The sequence below is a fragment of the Euphorbia lathyris genome, chromosome 6, assembly GCF_963576675.1.
Source record: "Euphorbia lathyris chromosome 6, ddEupLath1.1, whole genome shotgun sequence".
Taxonomy (NCBI): Eukaryota; Viridiplantae; Streptophyta; class Magnoliopsida; order Malpighiales; family Euphorbiaceae; genus Euphorbia; species Euphorbia lathyris.
The window spans coordinates 77,516,423-77,536,587 of record NC_088915.1 but is presented as its reverse complement, the minus strand read 5'-3'; positions in this window follow the sequence as shown (position 1 = coordinate 77,536,587).

The following is a 20,165-nucleotide window of genomic DNA, read 5'->3' as shown; positions in this document are numbered from 1 at the left end:
CATCTTTTACATCAAAAATTTTGATCACCTGATTGACCATCAGCTTGGAATCGCTATAGATCACTGATGTGTGGTTCGTCTAGCTGTGTTTACGGATGTAGTGTGATATGAGTGTGATATGGGACTATAGATGTGGTCTTTCTAATTGCTCTAAATTCACTAGACATCACTACTTAGGGGCAAGTGTACCCCGTCATAACAAGTAATAATCCGACTAAGACCGGGTATCGAATCCACGGGATTTATAATTACAAGTATTAGACGACTCGGTTTCGTATGTTATTTAAGCGGTAATTACTTTGGGGTTAAGTAAGACACAACTACACACTATTCCTCACTATTGGCGACACAGATTTATGTAGCTAAAACTCTATGAAGTGGGATGAATATGATAAGTTATAACCATGATAAATAATGGCTCTAAATGTATACGGATAATAGTTTACTCTTGCAAAGACGACCAAGAGTAATAGAACCGACCCGTGAAGTACTTAGACTACGTGATTCCTAGTCAAGGCGTGTCTAATGTGGGGGAATTAGAAACTAGGGCCCGTAAGTTCCGTGGTTTGTCAATTCCTACGGTTTTCGGTTTGTCACTTCCGGTAAGGCAACACCTATATAACTCCCTAAAGATAGCTCGAATGACGGCGGTAATCGCGTTCTCCTACACAATAATCAATTATCAAGCAATAAACATTAACACATAAAGGGAAATAGAGATTATAAATCATAAATTATAAATATGGAAAGTGATTAGATGAAATACAACCAAGCCTAGTACATAGGAAGAGTACAAGCTAATTAGCAAGTAAAAAGGGAGAATCCGCCCTTGGAACTAGCTAACCAGACTCAAAGCCGTCTCCTAGGTCGTGGAGGTGGAACTCTCAAGCTTGGTGACGAATGGTGGAACGGAGCATCAATGGAACGCTGGAACAACGAACAAGCTCTCGAGGGGGAGAGTTTAACTTACAAAATCTGAATCTAAATTACAAGGAAAGAAAAGAGTATAGTGTAGCTCTCTAGTATGCAATTGGTGTCAAATGAAGTTCAAGAGCTTCTTATTTATAGACATCAAGCAAGGGCAAGTTTGTAATTTCACAAAGCACAAGTATGGAGCAACATTATTTGGTGCAGAAATCCCATGATACGCCCCGCGTAAATGCCCATTTCGTTAGAAATCTCCTGCATGTGGACCAATTCGTTGTCTTGTTGTCTCAAGCACGCCCTGCGTAAGGGATTGTATGCCCCGCGTGTTTGAGTCTCTGAAGTTTTATTGCTTGAATTGGTACTTTTACGCCGTGCGTAGCTGAAGTACGCCCCGCGTAAAAGAGTCTCTGATCTTTTTTATGTTGAAGAACTGCCTTTTACGCCCCGCGTATATGGTGGTACGCCCCGCGTAAGGAGAGTTGACTCTGGGAGACAATGCAGTCTGACTTTCAGGATTAGTCCAATTATTGCCGACATGTGTCATATGCCCCGCGTAGAGTGGCATACGCCCCACGTAGGCTGAGTCAGTTCCACATGGCTTCTGCGGATAGGGCAATCATTACCGACACCATGTTTCACGCCCCGCGTAGGGGATTATACGCCCCGCGTATGGAGTGGATTTTTGCTCCTTTCTCGTACCTGAAATACAAAACTTGAGAGCCAAGTTAGCTTGACGTTTTTATTTCCTAAACTAATAAAAAATGAGGAAAATAAACTGAAAGTATGAGATTTATTTTTATTTCTTTATTTTGTCACAACAATTTATTTTTGTAATTAAACTTATTTATTTTATCCAAAATCAACCCGTAAATCACGCTAAAAGATAGGGGTAAAATACCCCTATCAAACCTCCTCGGACTTTAAAGTTTTACTTGTCCTCAAGTAAAAGAAATCGAAAGACAAAGGATTGAGAAAACTAAGAAACAAACCGAAGGTTGGTTTTGCCAAGTGCGTGATTTCAAAGTTATGGTTTTGTGCAAAGGTTCCGGTAAGTACCTACGCAAACAATTGAGTACGAAACTTGTTTGAAACCTCCATGATCAAGATTTAATAGGCAATATTAACGGGGGTTGATTATCTTTTGAGAACCCGATAGTACCTCACCAAGGGATTTCGCTCTTACACTCAATTTTAGGTGGGTCGGTGTTTTATCACTCTTCTTTTCACTTACTCGAGATCATGTTGAATTTGCATTTTTATCCGAGTTTTTCCTCCTAAAATATGGTTAGGCAATATTAAAAATGAACCCGGAGGGGGGTTGTAATGTGGGTGGCTTCTTTAGTGGTTAGTTTAAAGAAACTCGAGTTCAAAAATACCGTTTTGTGATTGCACCGTATCATTACTTATTTTGGCCTTGGCGAATTTTACAAGACGTACTTCAAAATTGCTCGGGTGGAGCTTTGAGAATGCCTTATTATTTATTGTATCCTTTGTTTTGATAGAGGCACAAAAACAATATTTTGAGAGCTAATAGTGCTCATTTGCTAAGGCCGTGACTTATTTCGGGTAATTCGGATGCAACTTGATTATGTCGATAATTGAACAAGAGGAAAAAGGGTTAAATGTTAAGAGGGTATTAACAAAAAAGTTGGTTAATAGGCTCGAGGGGGTTTCCTAATGTTTAATGAAAACGAGAAAAATAAATTAAGAAAAATTAGCCTAAGTGGGTTCGGTTTATCATCTATTGCCTTTTTACCATAATAAGTGTACTTAACCCGGTATTAGATGCAAATTCTATGAGTCAAGTGAAGTCAAAGTTCTCGAAAAATTATGAAAGAATTAGAATTCTCGTACAAACTCTTTTAGGCTCAAATATACCTCACAAAGATTCGGGTTCAAATTGTGCACTATCAAGTTTTCGCTAAATTCTCAACTATCCCGTTTTTATTGCCTTTTCAAAGTTCATTATGGAGATAACATTCGGGTTTAAGACTCAATGCCTTAGTTTACTACTAATCCTAAGTTTTGCACAAATTCCTTAACTTTAAGATCAAGACTAAAATTTCTTAATCGAATCATTCCTTTATGTTCCGACACTTTTATTTTTGATGACAAATAACAGAACTTTAATTAATTTTCGAAGGAGGGATAGCATGTCGGAAAAATTCAAAAGAGTCAATAAATTAGTTTAATTATTTTATTGTTATTAAATTTTTATTTTTGTTTTTGGTAGTGCAAAACAAACGTTAAGTGCGGGGTTGCACGTCCCTCCGCGTTATTTAAAATGACACCTATTCCAAGAGCATTGCAAAATAAACAAAAACAAAAACAAAAATAAAGCTAAGGAAGGGAAGGAAGAAGACCCTAAGTGGCCAGGGGCCCTACGCGAGGCGTGCCCAGGGGGGCGCTCCGCGTAGGGTGGCGTTTAAATCCTTTATTTGGGCAAAGACTTAAGTACGCTGGACGTAATGGCGGAGGCGCCCCGCGTAAGTTGCAGTTTTTATTGTATTTGGAGTCAGAGACTCAAATACGCGGGGCGCAATAGGGGATGCCCCGCGTGTTTGAGGTTCTGAACTTTTTTTGTGTATGAAAATAAGGAGTACGCGGGGCGTACTATGGGGTACGCCCTGCGTGCAGTTTTTATAAACAGCAAAAATAAACGCAAAAATAGCACGAAACATAAACGGAAATTACTAATATATTAGGAAATAAAAAGATAGTACATGAAAACATGAAAACATCAAAACATCAAAAGAAAATGGAAAACAAAAAGAAATGGAACTATGGTTTAGGCGGAGGTGGATTGTCATGGAGGTTAAGTAGGAAGCGAAGGAAGCGGTGAGGACATCGAAACTAGAGTCGATATGAGCCCGGTCCTCACGTTGTTGTGCCGTAATGGTGTCGAAGCGGGTGTCAAAATGGGCCCGATCCCGATGTTGGTTATCCTCCAAAATATCCAACCGGGCATAAAGGGAGTTAAAATCATGGAGGGATGGAGGACTAAAATTAAGACCCAAGCTTGAGTCCGAGTCACCCTCCGCATTGGAGTTGGCAGCCCCCGAGGTCTCACCCGGGCCAGAAGTTGGATTATTGAGGGATTTAAAAGCGTTCTTGTCCAATGGCCGAGGCACAAGACGCGGGAGGCGCTCGAGGGCCGCTTCACCGAGAGCAGCAAGGGTGAAGATGGTGATGAGGTGGCCAAAACCGAGCTTGGCTCGCTTCCGGATGGGTGTGGAGTGGAGGTGAGTAGCCACGTGATAGGCGAGGTCATAGGTGAGCCCATTGACACAACAGTAGAGGGCCAACAGTTCGTGTTTGTTGACCTTAGATGCCTCAGACTTCCCCGAGAAGTAAAATGAGATGAAGCGATGGAGAAGTTGGAGAATAAGGTCACGGATGAGAGATGGGCGGAGGTTGGAGATGTGATAGTCATCAGACCCTGTAATGGAGGCCCAAAACTCACGAGCGGCAAAGCCGAGGGGCCAACTAGATCTCCCCCCCCCTCCGTTTGGAAAGTGAAATGGTGTTGGAGCCATTGAGTGTCAATGGAGAAAGGGCGGTTGTGGAGGCGAAAGTTGAAGAGTGCGGCTCCGGGGACGTTGTTGAAGGTGAGGGTGGTGTAGAACTCGAGGACCAAGGAGGGGTACACGTGGTACTCGGTACTATAGATGTCGTACCATCCGAGGGTATAGAGATGATCTTCAAAAGGCGTGCCGAGATCATGTTGATCGAGCACGCTTCGTGGGATATAAGGAAGCTCTATGACGGTAGCCGCACAAAGTTCCTCGTACCGGGTGGCCTCCTCCTCGGTGAGAAGGTGAAAAGGGGCCCGGTATTGTCGTGTAAGTGGGGGTGTTTCCTCCCGGTCGGGTGGTGGTGGTTGTTGATTTTGGGCGGAGCGGGAGGAGCGTGAGGTGCGAGCTCGACAAGCTTGCATTTGTTGGTCGAGGGGGGTGTTAACGGCGGCTCGTTTGCTTCGGGTCATGAGTATATGAGGAAGAAGGGAGAAGGAATGAAGAGGGAGTAGGAGATGAATGTTTGTGAAGAGTTGGGGTAGTTGTGAGGAAGGAAAGGGAGAAAAAGGGAGGATATATATAGGAGAGAAATGGGGAATCCAAGCAAAGCTTGGATTCCCAGAGGGGTACACGGGGTGTAAAGGGGCCACGCCACGCGTATCCCTCCCTCTGATGTTTATTTTACGCAAAATCGGTGAGATACGCGCGGTGTAAACAAGGTTACGCCACGCGTATCTGACCTCCTGCCCTTTTTATGACAAAAAGGGCAGGGACGCGGGGCGTAAATGGGGTTACGTCCCGCGTAAACGGACGGAAGATGAAGGATTTTTGTGGCTTTTTGGTAATTTTCTGATTTTTTTGATTTTTGGATTTATGAGTGTTTAATGATTTTTAATTATTTTATGATTTTTAAGTTTTATTTATGAGTGTTTAAATGATTTTGCAATTAAGGGGGTAGTTAATGAAAATTTATTATGGAGGGAAGTTAATGAATTAAATTTGAAATGGTGGAGTTTGATTGGGTGGAAGAGGAGGTGGAGTGTGGAAGTGGAAAAGGTGTATAGGGAAGAGGAGTGATGGGAAGTTTGGGAGATGGGGAGTTGCCATGGGGAGTTGTGATTCACAACTCCTCGAGGATACGCGCGGCGTACCCTGGGGTACGCCCTGCATGTTCTCTACGTGGCATTTATTAAAAAGGGCTTGTTTTAGGGAAAGCGTACGCGGGGCGCAAATTCAGGTACGCCGCGCGTAGTGTGTCCTTTATTAAGTAAAAAGGGGCAGACACACAACTACGCGGGGCGCAATGGGTTGTACGCCCCGCGTAATTTAAGATTTTGGATTACTGTGGGATTTGTTTTTCTTTTGATTATAAGAAAGTAAAAGAAAAAGGGAGAAAATAAAATAAAGTAAAGATGAAGACAATAATGCAAAATAAAGAAAGGAGATAACGTTTATAATACATATCGACAAGTGGTTCGAGGAATTCAAACCGACGCTACGTTTTAAGTCGAAGTAGCTCGACTTTCTTGTATGGTGGCTTATTGCAAGACGTCCGCATTGGAGCTTGATGGGTCCGAACTCCTATTGTTGAGGAGCGTTATCACTTGTCCGGATTCCCTATTCTTACCCCGCGGATTTTGTTCAGTGTTCGCCGGGAGGGTTCCTAGTGGCCTTTCTTGTTGTTGACGGTTTAGGTGGGCCACCTGGCGGCTAAGATCCCTACAAAACACTTCGCTATCGGAAAGATGGGTTAATATGTCCTTCAACAAGGACGTGACCGATTGGTCGTGTACATTGTTGGAAGGTGGAGCGTTTCGATTATCGGGCGTGGCTTGTGATTTCCCGAGCCCGTTTTCCCGAAATTCTTGCTCAAAGCCGGATGGGGGCCTCAACACGTTATTATTGTTGCCATATGATAAGTTCGGGTGTTGTTACCGATGCCTCCATCCGCTGTTATTATTATTATTATTATGGTGAGAATAGGAGTTCGGATGGGAATTATACCTTTGGTTACCTCCTATATAACTTACGTTTTCGGCATCACCGGCGAAGGGGCTACCGATTTGGAAATTAAACGCATCATAGTCTCCACCACAGTGAGTGCACATCAGGACCTGCACACTTTTATTGAGGCTTAATTGGGCGATCAACGAGTCAAGCTTCTTGTTCATTTCAGCTATGGAGCTTTTCGGGGCCTCTTTCTCCACAGCAAATGTCTGGTGTCGCGACGGGCCGACAAGCCGATCCTCTTGCTATTGCACACTTTTCCTTGCGAGCTCATGAATGAGCTCGTAGGCCTCACTAGCTGACTTCCGAAATAGATCCCCACCTACAGCGGAATCAACAGTCGCACGGTTAGTGGGAGTTAACCCGTGGTAAAAAGTGCTTACCAAGTCGTGCTTTGGGATGTCATGGTGGGGGCAGTTTCGGAGCAACTTCCGGAACGTAGCCCAAGCTGCGTGAAGGGCCTCGCATTCCAACTGCCTGAAGGATGTGATATCGGATGTGTGGTTCGTCTACCTGTGTTTACGGATGTAGTGTGATATGAGTGTGCTATGGGACTATGGATGTGGTCTTTCTAATTGCTCTAAATTCACTAGACGTCACTACTTAGGGGCAAGTGTACCCCGTCGTATCAAGTAATAATCCGGTTAAGACCGGGTATCGAATTCACGGGATTTATAATTACAAGTATTAGACGACTCGGTTTCGTATGTTATTTAAGCGGTAATTACTTTGGGGTTAAGTAAGACACAACTACACACTATTCCTCACTATTGGCGACACAGATTTATGTAGCTAAAACTCTATGAAGTGGGATGAATATGATAAGTTATAACCATGATAAATAATGGCTCTAAATGTATACGGATAATAGTTTACTCTTGCAAAGACGACCAAGTGTAGTAGAACTGACCTATGAAGTACTTAGACTACGTGATTCCTAGTCAAGGCGTGTCTAATGCGGGGGAATTAGAAACTAGGGCCCGTAAGTTCCGTGGCTTGTCAATTCCTACGGTTTCCGGTTTGTCACTTTCGGTAAGGCAACACCTATATAACTCCCTAAAGATAGCCCGAATGGCGGCGGTAATCGCGTTCTCCTACACAATAATCAATTATCAATATCAAAACAAGCAATAAACATTAACACATAAAGGGAAATAGAGATTATAAATCATAAATTATAAATATGGAAAGTGATTAGATGAAATACAACCAAGCCTAGTACATAGGAAGAGTACAAGCTAATTAGCAAGTAAAAAGGGAGAATCTGCCCTTGGAACTAGCTAACCGGACTCAAAGCCGTCTCTTAAGTCGTGGAGGTGGAACTCTCGAGCTTGGTGACGAATGGTGGAACGGAGCGTCAATGGAACGCCGGAACAACGAACAAGCTCTCGAGGGGGAGAGTTTAACTTTCAAAATCTGAATCTAAATTACAAGGAAAGAAAAGAGTATAGTGTAGCTCTCTAGTATGTAATTGGTGTCAAATGAAGTTCAAGAGCTTCTTATTTATAAACATCAAGCAAGGGCAAGTTTGTAATTTCACAAAGCACAAGTATGGAGCAACATTATTTGGTGAAGAAATCCCATGATACGCCCCGCGTAAATGCCCATTCCATCAGAAATCTCCTACATGTGGACCAATTCATTGTCTTATTGTCTCAAGCACGCCATGCGTAAGGGATTGTACGCCCCACGTGTTTGAGTCTCTGAAGTTTTATTGCTTGAATTGGTACTTTTACGCCGTGCGTAGCTGAAGTACGCCCCGCGTAAAAGAGTCTCTGATCTTTTTTATGTTGAAGAACTGCCTTTTACGCCCCGCGTATATGGTGGTACGCCCCGCGTAAGGAGAGTTGACTCTGGGAGACAATGCAGTCTGACTTTCAGGATTAGGCCAATTATTACCGACATGTGTCATACGCCCCGCGTATGCTGAGTCAGTTCCACATGGCTTCTGTGGATAAGGCAATCATTACCGACACCATGTTTCACGCCCCGCGTAGGGGATTATACGCCCCGCGTATGGAGTGGATTTTTGCTCCTTTCTCGTACCTGAAATACAAAACTTGAGAGCCGAGTTAGCTTGACGTTTTTATTTCCTAAACTAATCAAAAATGAGGAAAATAAACTGAAAGTATGAGATTTATTTTTATTTCTTTATTTTGTCAAAACACTTTATTTTTGTAATTAAACTTATTTATTTTATCCAAAATCAACCCGTAAATCACGCTAAAAGATAGGGGTAAAATACCCCTATCAATCACAACTCGTTCTGGCATAATCTCCTTTAGCAGGCATAGTCCCAATATCAAGGCTTCATATTCTGCGGTGTTATTCATTGCAGGGAACTCTAACTTCGCAGCATAATGCAACTTGATGTAGTGAGGTCCCTTGATCACTATGCCGATTCCTGCACCTTCAGCCGAAGAGGCAACATTTGTGTACATTATCCATTCTTCCACTTTTGGCTTGGGAAGGTTTATGCCTTCTTCAGTAAATTCGTTAACAAAGTCTGCCAAGACTTGGCTCTTCAAGGTGGATCTGCCTTCATAACGGACATCAAACTCGCCTAGGCGGATTTCCCACTCCATTAGCCTCCCTGAAGTTTCCGGCTTTTGTAATACCTTCCTCATAGGTATGTTGGTACGAATGATGACCGTGTGTGCCTGAAAATAAGGTCTCAGGCGGATTGAAGTGGTGACCACTGCCAAGGCCATCTTGTCCAATCTTGAATACTGGGTTTTAGCATCTTTTAAGACTTTGCTTACGTAATAGATTAGATATTGTTGGCCATCTTCTTCCCTTATCATGACTGCGCAAACCGCTTTATCAGTAACAGAAACATACATGTACAGGTTCTCACCTTCCAAAGGTCTGCTCATTAGAGGCGGTTCTGATAGGAAGCGCTTGATCCCCTCGAAGACCTGCTTGCAATCTTCATTCCACTCGAAGCCTTTCTGCTTTTTGATTACTTCATAAAAAGGTTGGCATCTATGAGCAGAACATGAGATGAATCGACCAAGTGCTATGATCCGCCCATTAAGGCATTTCACTTCTCTGAAATTTTATGGCGCCTTCATGTCCAACACCGCCTTGATTTTATCTGGATTGGGACCTACCCCCTTCTGGCTGATCATGTATCCCAGGAATTTTCCATAAGTTGCCCCAAAAGTACACTTCTCAGGATTTAGCTTGATGTTGTGGTGATGAAGGACTCTGAGGACTTCCCTTATGTCTTCCGTATGTCTCTCCATGGTGGTGCTTTTGATGATCATGTCATCCACATAGACTGAGAAGTTGTCACCTTTTCTTCCTTCGAATATCTTGTTCATCATCCGTTGGTAGGTATCTCCAGCGTTCTTAAGCCCAAAAGGCATGACTTTGAAGCATTAAGTCGTCTGGTGAGTTACGAAGGAAGTCTTGATCTTGTCTGATGGCTCCATGAGGATCTGGTGATAACTCGACTTCACATCCGTGAAGGAATATACTGCATGTCCTGTGGTTCCATCGACATGGATGTCAATGCAAGGAAGAGGGTAGTTGTCTTTGGGACAATCCTTATTAAGGTCCGTGAAATCAATACACATGCGGTACGATCCGCCTGCCTTTTTAACCAGGACCATATTCACCAGCCACTGGGTGTAAATAACTTCCTCAATGGCGTCTGCTTTCTTCAGTTTAGATATCTCTTCCTCTATTACTTTCTGTCTCTCTGGCCCATAATTCCTTCTCTTCTGAGCCACTGGGACCGCATCTTCAACGATATTGAGTTTGTGAGTGATCATGTCTGGACTGACCCCTATGAGGATCTCATCCTTGAACACATCTTCCGACTCGAGGAGAACCTTCGTAACATCCTCCTTAACCTCAACTTTTAACCCTTTGGCGATCTGTACCTGCTTACCATCTGAAATGAGGAACATTTCTGTGTCTCCCAGGGCCGTTGTGATGAGTTCATCTTCTTCATCCTCTTTGGACTGGGGGCGAATCGATAAGGATGCAGAATATGTCTCCTGAGCAACCTTTTGGTTCCCTTTGATCACCAGACCTCCCTTGGCAGTAGGGATGTACATCGTCAAATGGCGTATCGACATAAGAGCCGCCACTTCTGAGATGAAAGGCCGTCCTAAAATGATGTTGTATGCCAATTGACCATCCATGATGGAGAACTATAGATCTCCCATCCATACTTGGTCTTCATCCGCTAACTCGTATTCTAGTGTTACTTGGCCCTTTGTCTGGATTGTGTGACCCGTCACTCCTAGAATATCTACAATGGTGGTCTCGATTTGAATAGGGCCGACCTTGAGTTTGGCGAATGCCCCCCTGGTGATGACATTACAAGAACTACCAGTGTCTATCATTACTCTCTTTATTTCCCATCCTTCCACCATCATAGTAATGACGAGAGCGTCTGCATGTGGAGAGATAGACGGACCAACATCTGCAAAGGGACGGTTGAGTGATGCTCTATCTAGAGCAATGGTTTTTGCTTTCTTTATCGCAGGCTGATATCCTGGTCCGCCAGCGATAACATTAATGACCCCCTTAGCCTTTTTCTTTGGCTCATCTCTGGGTTTATCACCATCTCCCTTTCTATTATTCTGGACGAACCTATCCAGCTTTCCTCTTTCGATAAGCGTCTCAATCTCCCTAGCCAACTCCCAGCACGTATCTGTATCATGGTCGTTCCTTCTGTGGTATTTGCAATAATTCTTGGGGTTTTTCCCTGTGTTGGTGTACTCCCCCCCTTTTGGTTTAGGGTATGAAATGCTCCGCTTATGTTGGTTGTTCTCTATCCACATTAGCACTTCGCTTTTGGAGGCGTTCAACGGCGTGAACAATGGCATATATGCTGATTTTTTCCTAGAGCCTCTTTGCCTGTTTCGGGAGGATAAGTCAGGGAGCCTTTCTTTTTCCTTATCCCGTCTCCGAGATTCTCCCTTTCCTTTCTTGGGTGGAGATGCTGACTCTCTTCGAATGTCATCTACTTCCATGAAGTCTTTGCACCTTTCTATCAGCTCCGCCATATTCTTTGGGTTGTTTCTGATCAGATCCTCCTGCAAGCTCTTGCATTTTGTGTTTTTTTACAAGTGCTTCCACTGCCATGGAGAGATCTACATCAACAATGCGGATACACAACTTATTGAACTTGTCAACATACTTCCGGAGAGGTTCATTTTCTTTTTACTTCAGCTCGAAGAGCTTTCGAGATTTAACCACTGGAGGAATGCTTCCTGCAAATTTTGAATAGAATTCCCTACTCAACTGATCCCAGATGTTTATCGATCCTGGGCGAAGAGATTGGAACCAGTCGTAGGCTGGACCTTTTAGTGTGGTGATGAACATTCGACATTGCACTGCCTCACTTGCACGATTAAGTCCGAGCAACATGCGTTACTTCCTTGCATGGACTTCAGGATTATCCACGCCAAAATAGGCTGGTATATTTGGAAGCTTAAAATTCCTATCCGTTTCCTCGGCTTCAATCCACGCAGTGAAGGGTGATTCCCGATTGGCGAACGGATTATGCCTGGCATTCTCTTCATTCTGTCTACGTATCTCCTCCCTGATCTGATCCGTAATAGAACCTTGACCCCTTCTAGGGCGCCTCCTACTATGGGACCTGCTTCGCTGCGAGGATGAGGAGCTAGATTCTGACGAAGGGTCGGATGGTGACCTACCGCCGTCATGTCCTCTTGGTGGAGATCGTCCCCTTGGTGGAGATCATCCCCTATTACCTCCATCTGGCGGCTGATGTTGTATAACCTGGCGAGGTGATCCATCTCGGTGTTCGTTTCCTCTTTGCTCGGGGGGTGGAGGCGACCTTCCACGCCGAGGGGATCTGGTTTTGCGTCTGCGATGAGAACGGGATCTAGATCGTCCTTTCCTATGTGATCGACTTCGTTTCTCATGCTTATGACCATCACGTCTGCCTTCCGACTGATCTATCACTGTGTTATTTCGTGCCTGATTCTCTTGCGCTGGCAGAGCTCGAGGTTCGCCAATAGTGATCCCTGGATTTGTTGTGTTTCTCCAGGGAGATTGATCATTTCTTTGACTTTCCCTCTGCTACATCATGAAATAGCCTTCGATTTAATGGCGGGTTGAAAATTGTCGAATCTGCAGGTTGAGAGAGAAAAAATGACGAGTCACGACGAGCATTAGGCATAACATAGGCGTTTTGCCATTGTGTTAGGGTTGGTCTTGGCAGTTGACGACGATTAAGCGGGAAAGCAGTTCCTGTCGTTGCTCCACCTACATCTCGGTTCACTAAGAAAGCTCTTAATCGACCTTCCATAATAGGTCCATGTTCTCTACCTACGGTACCTGCGCAAATATCCAAAAAGGACTCTAGTGACATGTCCCTTTCGTCATGGATGGTTGGCGCATCGGGATCGACGCGACCAACATTTGTGGTGGGGTTAGTTGACGGTGATGTGGGTGGTATTGTAGTTCCCGTTGAGGGGTTAGACCCTCCAGTTGCCATGCTTAGGTTGTGAACTGAGTCCTTTTCTGATTAGGACTTCCACCTTCACCGCACTAATTGATAACTAGCGATGAACTTCTGATCTGGTTGGCGCATCGGGTTCGACGGGGGGAAGCTCCGATGCCAAAGTCAGTATAGGAATAATGAATAAACTTTATTGACAAGAGAAGGGTTTAGAGTGAGAATGTGAATGTGTACCTCAATAGCTTGTGATGCAAGCTATTTATAGTCATGTGATCGTAACTTTCAGTAACCAGAAAGTCTCCATTAATGTTCCATTAATGGCGGTTACGGATCTCCTTTAAGTGCGGCCGTTAGCTCATTAACGGTCCATTAATTGTCTTTATTGGGAATCGGCTCAACCGTCCGGCGGGCGGATCGAGGCATGATGGCGGGTCTCATGTAGGTTTGACTACGGATCATGTGTGGTGGAGTCTAGGTGAACCGCCACTCGGATGACTTGCTTGATACGCCATTGCTTCCTAGACCACCCAAATGCGCGGCCATTTTGGTGAATATCCTCTTTGATCCCGTGGATAATATCCCGATGTTATCACACCACAACCAATTTTTATCTGTTAATTTATTTATTGATAGATTCGGGTTCATTATCCGTCTCTCAGAGGTTAGAGAAATCCATTATGGCTGTTAGAATCTACATATATAAAATATTATATTATTTTTCGGTTATTTTTACAGACGGATTTTCCGGAAACGGACGGGGATCCACACGGTTCGGAGATTGCAACACCTACCCCCACCCAAATTTAATTTTCGGAGCTAAAATTTCCCTCCGCACCCAAAACTTTCAATTTTCTCCGATCCCATTGACTCGGATGCCCATGATTTTCTGTTTTCTCCCGCTCCATTGCCACCCCTAATTCACATTCAAGATAAAAACAAAAATTAACTAGATATCATGAAAGCAACAATAAGATAATTAAGATTAAAAAATACTAATATGAACATAATCTCAGGCTAATGTCTCCATGCTTGTTGTTATTGAGGCAGATAATTAAATTTAAACATGATAAGTAGCCAAATCAGCAAAAATATGGATTAAGCCATAACCTTTTGCATAAAAAATATATTTTGCTTACATAATTGCAGAAATTACATGTCCTGATTTTATGAATTCCTTAGTAAATGGGTTACTCCTAGAAACACCCTTACGTGTACCGTTGACTCAGAAATCAGAAATGGTTTCACACACTAATTTGGTAGATTATCTTAAAATTATAATACTTAGCTTAATTAAATAATTAACTTAGTCTTAGTTGTTTAATTTCTCCAACAAATATTTGAATAAATAATTAGTTAATAGATTTGATTTACTTCTTAATTAATTTCCCACAAACTATATCTATATTTAGATACGAGATCCAATGCATGTAGAGAAGGCTATCCAATTTCTACTATATTATGAAAATATTTTTTTTTCTTAACGTTGATTCTGAGTTCGTATGGTAATATTAATTAACAATATAATTAGTCAAATGATTAAAAAAAAGAATTGATTTGGTGATGCATAAGATAAAACACCTGGCGTTTTTTTAGATAATTAAGTCCAGAACTTTCTCTGGATTTTGGCTAATTCTAAGTTCTAAAGGCGATTTGCCTAATTTATTACTACTAGTAACGAAAAATAACAAATTTGCCTAACTCATCCAATTCGGCTTGGAATATGTCATTTTGAGGGAGACATATGTATGATTTAATTAAAAAATTTGAACGTATGTGAATATACATGCATCGATTAATATAATATCATACCTTTAGACTTATAATTAAAAGCAAACTTAGTTTTTAAATATCAAATTTATGAGAAATTTTACAGTAGCAACCAATAAAAAAATTGTTTTGTCTATAATATGAATTGATTGGTAGAGAATATTATTCCGGAAATACTTTAAAATTTTTCTCAATTTCAGTTAGAAATGTTAATAATTTTGTTACACTTTTTTTTCAGTTTGAAATAATATTTTTTCAAATTTTTTTTAAACCGTGTCAAGCATTGATAAAAATTGTTTTCAATATGTTAAAATGTAATCTCAAATCTAGATAGAATGAATAATAGTTTTTAATATTTGAAATGCATGTCAAATTTAGTTAAAATAATGTTAAGCATTTTACTGTTGTATTTTTAATAAAGTTTTTTTCAGTTTGCTTTGACCACATTAAACATATAAAATTTTAGTTTCAAATACAAATAAAATGAATAATATTTTTTTTAATTTTAATTTATTTTTACAACTGTCTTTGCTCTTTTTATATAGTTTGTCCAATTTCTTTAGGTGGATCCTCTATCAATTAAAGTTTTTTTTGCGTACGTTAGAATTCAAACTCAAGATCTAGTTTAAACGACTTAAAACCTTTAACTATTGAAACCAACGGTGCAACTATCTTTTCTTGTAATTAACAATTGATCAAATGTTTAATATGTCAAATTACAAAAAAAAAAAAAAAAACAAAGGACTAATGAACAAAATTAAAAAAGATTAGGATCTCAAGATGCTATTTTGCTTTATATTAATGTAATTTGACTAAAAATGTTAAATTGTGAACTCTAAAGTTGATTTTGAACTTTGAAACCATTTGAAGTTTTTGTATTCCATCAAATATAAAGAGTTGTTCTCCAATTGTTAAAATAACAATTTAAAATGTAGATACAATTTAATTTCAAATACAATTAATAAGACTCTTTTTAAGCTAATGAGCATAGCTAGCTTTTCTTGTAACAAAGAACTTAATATATGCAATTAGCTTATGGATTAATGTTTAACGAGTTGATTTTAATCTTAAATCAACAAAAATGCTTCTTCTCTATCTAAATTAGAAGAAGTTAATCTCGATATTTCACGAGCTAAACCCGTAGGAATCAAGATTCCCCCATTGTTGAAGGAATAAAAACTAAACAAAGCTCTCAAAGAGAAGATAATAAATTTGATTGATAGAAATGAAAGAGATGAATTTATATGATCTCTAAACCTAAAGATGAAATTATATATAAAAGGGAAAATTACATAACTAACTAAAAGGATAAGGTTAAGGATAAAATCGGCTAAGAATAAAGGGCGACATAGGTTGTAAATAAGGAATGACAAAGTTGTAATTAGAGGAACTGGAATGAGGGGCAAGATTGATCTTTTACCGTATTTTAAAAGTCCACATAACGTGTGGGCTTTAGTTCGAAAAGTAGCTGCTGATTTTGACAGTCCACACGGCATGTGAGTTGCCAAGTGAGGATCAGGAGTTTTTCCAATAGATCCACTCTACGTGTGGGTTTTCCATACGGCGTGTGACTTTTTCTTCAGCAAAGGGTCTTCTCTTTGCTCCGGTATGTTACCTCTTTGACCCGACTTCTTCCACCACTCATCTCCTCTCATCTAGTCGACTAGATGTCCGCATTAATTAGACAATATGAGGTGTTGTTGATATGACAGCCACAACAGTTTTTCGGTGGTTCAAATCGTTGGATCAGATCATAGTGATTTTGTTGAAATTTTTTTGCTACTATAGTAAATTTAGGGTGTTGTTAAATCCAGCCCCAATTTCCCACCCCTAGCCCCATGAAATGACCAAACTACCCTTATTAGTTTTGATCTTTGAAAAAAAAATTTCTCTTTACGAAACACGGGCGTGTGGCTATCACATGCCTCACTACATGGTGAGGCGTGATAGTCACATGCCTCACCATGTGGTGAGGCGTGACAGCCACATGCCTCACCACGTGGTGAGGCATGTGGCTATCACGCCTCACCACGTGGTGAGGCGTGATGTTCACATGTCCCACCACGTGGTTTTTTTTTTCACTTTTAGATTTTAATTATTATTATTCTAAAAAATTATAATTATTCTAAAAAATTCTAAATATTATAATTATTAACATTATAATTAAATAATGTGAGGCGTGATGTTCACATTCCCACGTGTGAATTTTTTTTTTCCAATTTTACATTTTAATTATTATTATTCTAAACAATTATAAATATTATAATTATTCTAAAAAATTCTAAATATTATAATTATTAACATTATAATTTGAATTATAATTATTAACATTATAATTAAATAATATACATTAAGTATCAAACATGTGTTAAAAACAATAAGTTCTAAAGAATTCTAAATATTAACAAATTACAACAAGCCAATTCGTCCGGTTCCATTCCTCAATGAATCGATGTGTGATAGATTTAAGTATCCCTAATGTTGGAAGCCAAGAGCAATTTTACCCCTAACGTTGATAAATTTGGTCAATTTAAGAAATAATTCATCAAACTATTTTTTCGGTCATGAATCTTGTCATCTACACTTCACACATGCGTTATTTTATCAGTAACAAATCACAAACATATGTTGGGATGTGAAAGAAATAAGAAAAAAATATTAAAAATATACTGTCTTTTGTACGAATTAGAGTAAAAAATTTAAAAAATTCACCGAATTTATAAATATTAATCTCAAAACAATATTTACAATTTGTTAGAATAATTATAGTATTTATAATTGTTTAGAATAATAATAATTAAAATGTAAAATTAGAAAAAAAAATTCTCACGTAGGCATGTGAAGAATATGCCTCCACCACAGGTGGGGCGTATGAAACATCACGCCCCACCATAGGTGGAGGCATATGCACCTATGGTGGGGCGTGATGTTCATACGCCCCACCTGTGGTGGAGGCATATTCTTCACATGCCCCGACACTGAAAATTTGATTTTTAAAAAATCATTCGATTTTACTTATAACAATCATAAATAAAACATATTTTTGAACAAAATTATGTATCATTAGTCATTTCCCATGTCTTTTCTTTACCAAATTAGTCCGGGTTAGATTTTGGAGAGTTTTGTGTTTTTTGTGTTTTTGAGAGGATTTGAAAATTTGAGAAGATGAGTGAATTTGTTGAAAGGGCAATTTCGTCTTTTCACGGGAGGCTAGGGGTGGGAAATGGTGGCTAGGTTTAGTAATCCACTAAATTTATTGGGTTAAAAACTACTTTAATGACTATTGGTGCACAAAATCCTTACTTTAATAACTATAGAAATTTTATACCAAAAATGTGAAGCCTAAAATTATCATTCTCTAAAAATGTTGATGTTATTTATCTCTGTTCGTTCCGTTTGAAGAAAGGAAAAATCTCAAAAAAACGATCTTTCTTTTAGTTGTTGAACTTTTCTTTGATTGATTAATGTGTGATATTCCGAATCCTCATTACTGATGGAATAGATTGATCAAAATATCCCTTCAATTGGCTATTTTTAGACCCCTGCCTGTCCATTTTAAAATATCCGGGTCTCATGATTTTTTTCTCTTTATATTACTACTAATTTGACTGAAAATGTTAAATGAAATCTAAAATTTAATTTGAAGTAAATTAATTTGGTAAGCTATACTCTTAATCCCGTAAATAACTCATTTAGGAGATTGAAACGTGGTAAAGGAAGAGTGGATGTAGTTGTCTATTTTGCAAATTCACATGATTGAGTTCCCATTTATTAGTACCACATAAGCTAGACTACATTTATTGGACAAACATCATTGGCGCACGGCATGCAACTATAGCCTACACATATAAATCCTCCATTTCAGTTCCACAACTCATTATATAAAAAGGAAATTTCCAAATATAATAATATATGTGAATTTCATTCCTTGATTTGTTCGCTCTTTTATAAATGAGTGTTTGTCAGGTGTTTTTTTCAAAAAAAGAAAAAAAAAACATTAAGGTTATTAGCAAAATCAATCAAGAACTTTTAAACTGATATTGTTAATTTGGATGTTGATAATTTCAAAATAAAAATTTCAAAGATTAAATTTACTTCCTACCACATTTATCATGAAATCATATTTTCGATTTGGCAATAGATTATTTCACATGGTTTCAAGATGAATAAAATTGATAACGGTATCTACTATAAATATGAAAATGATGTTTGCACTATATTATACATTTGTATGTTGATGACTTGCTGATTTTTGGATCTAATATTCACATTACGAATACTGTGAAATCTATGTTATATGAAAATTTTGACATGAAAGATTTAGGAGAAGCAAATCATACTTGGCATCGAGATGACTAGGTCTTAAAATGGAATTTCTTTAGATCAATTTCGCTATATTGAGACACCTTATGACCATAGTGTGAAGTTTTTAAGATTACTGGTGATAGTGTAAGACAATAAAAGTATGCTAGTATAATTGGTAGTCTTCGGTATGCCACAGTTGTACTAGATCCGACATAACATATGTTATGGAATTATTGTGCAGATTTACTAGTGGACCTAGCGTCGTTGAGCATTGGAATGGTATAGAATGGGTCACAAGATACTTAAAAGAACCATGAAACTTGGTTTGTATTAAGTGGATCCTCACACTCTTGGGTATGCCTCAAAGGATACCCCACTATTATAAAAAGGTGATGACTTATTTGATGCTTGACCACAAACACAAACGCGTCGCCGTCATCGTCGACCGACCGGTCGATTCGAGCCAGGTTGGTGTGGATACTATTTTCTTTTTGATATTGATTCAAGCACATATATTTTATTAAGCTAAATCGGTCTCAATTCACGTCCGTGATTTTACTCCCGTATTTTTCTCCACTTGACGAATTATAAACTACTTTTCTATATATAGTTTCAATTTGCACAAATTTTGATTACTATTTCTTTTCATAAACTACCTCTACTTCTCAATCATTTTCTTTGTTCCAAAAATTTAACTGATAATTCTTTTTTAGTATTTGTATTTTTTTTTTGTGACCGGATTGTTTTATACTAGACAATTGATATTTCTGACTACTTGCACAATACAAAAACATTGCCACGAATGTCGTAAAAAGAGTGACCTTATCTGTGACTCATACCATACCATAAATTTTTTTTTTCTATACGCGCTTCAACACAAACAAAAAAAAATCCATAGTTTATTTGTTCGGGGGGATGCATATTGCAACTCAGCAAATCAAGTTGCAGGGCAGAATCAATCTTCTCAAATATTGTTTTTATTGTTTGTGGCGGCCAGATATAACACCCACATGGCCCTTGTCTTCGCCTTCACCTTCACCTTCACGTAGGAATCAAGCACCTAACGAAGGATAAATTCATGTTATAAAAAGTTGATCACATTTTGATTAAGCGGAATAAGAATTACTTCCTATGTATGGAATAGATTACCTTAGCATGATTAGAGATCCACTTGAATATATCTAGCCCTTAAAAGA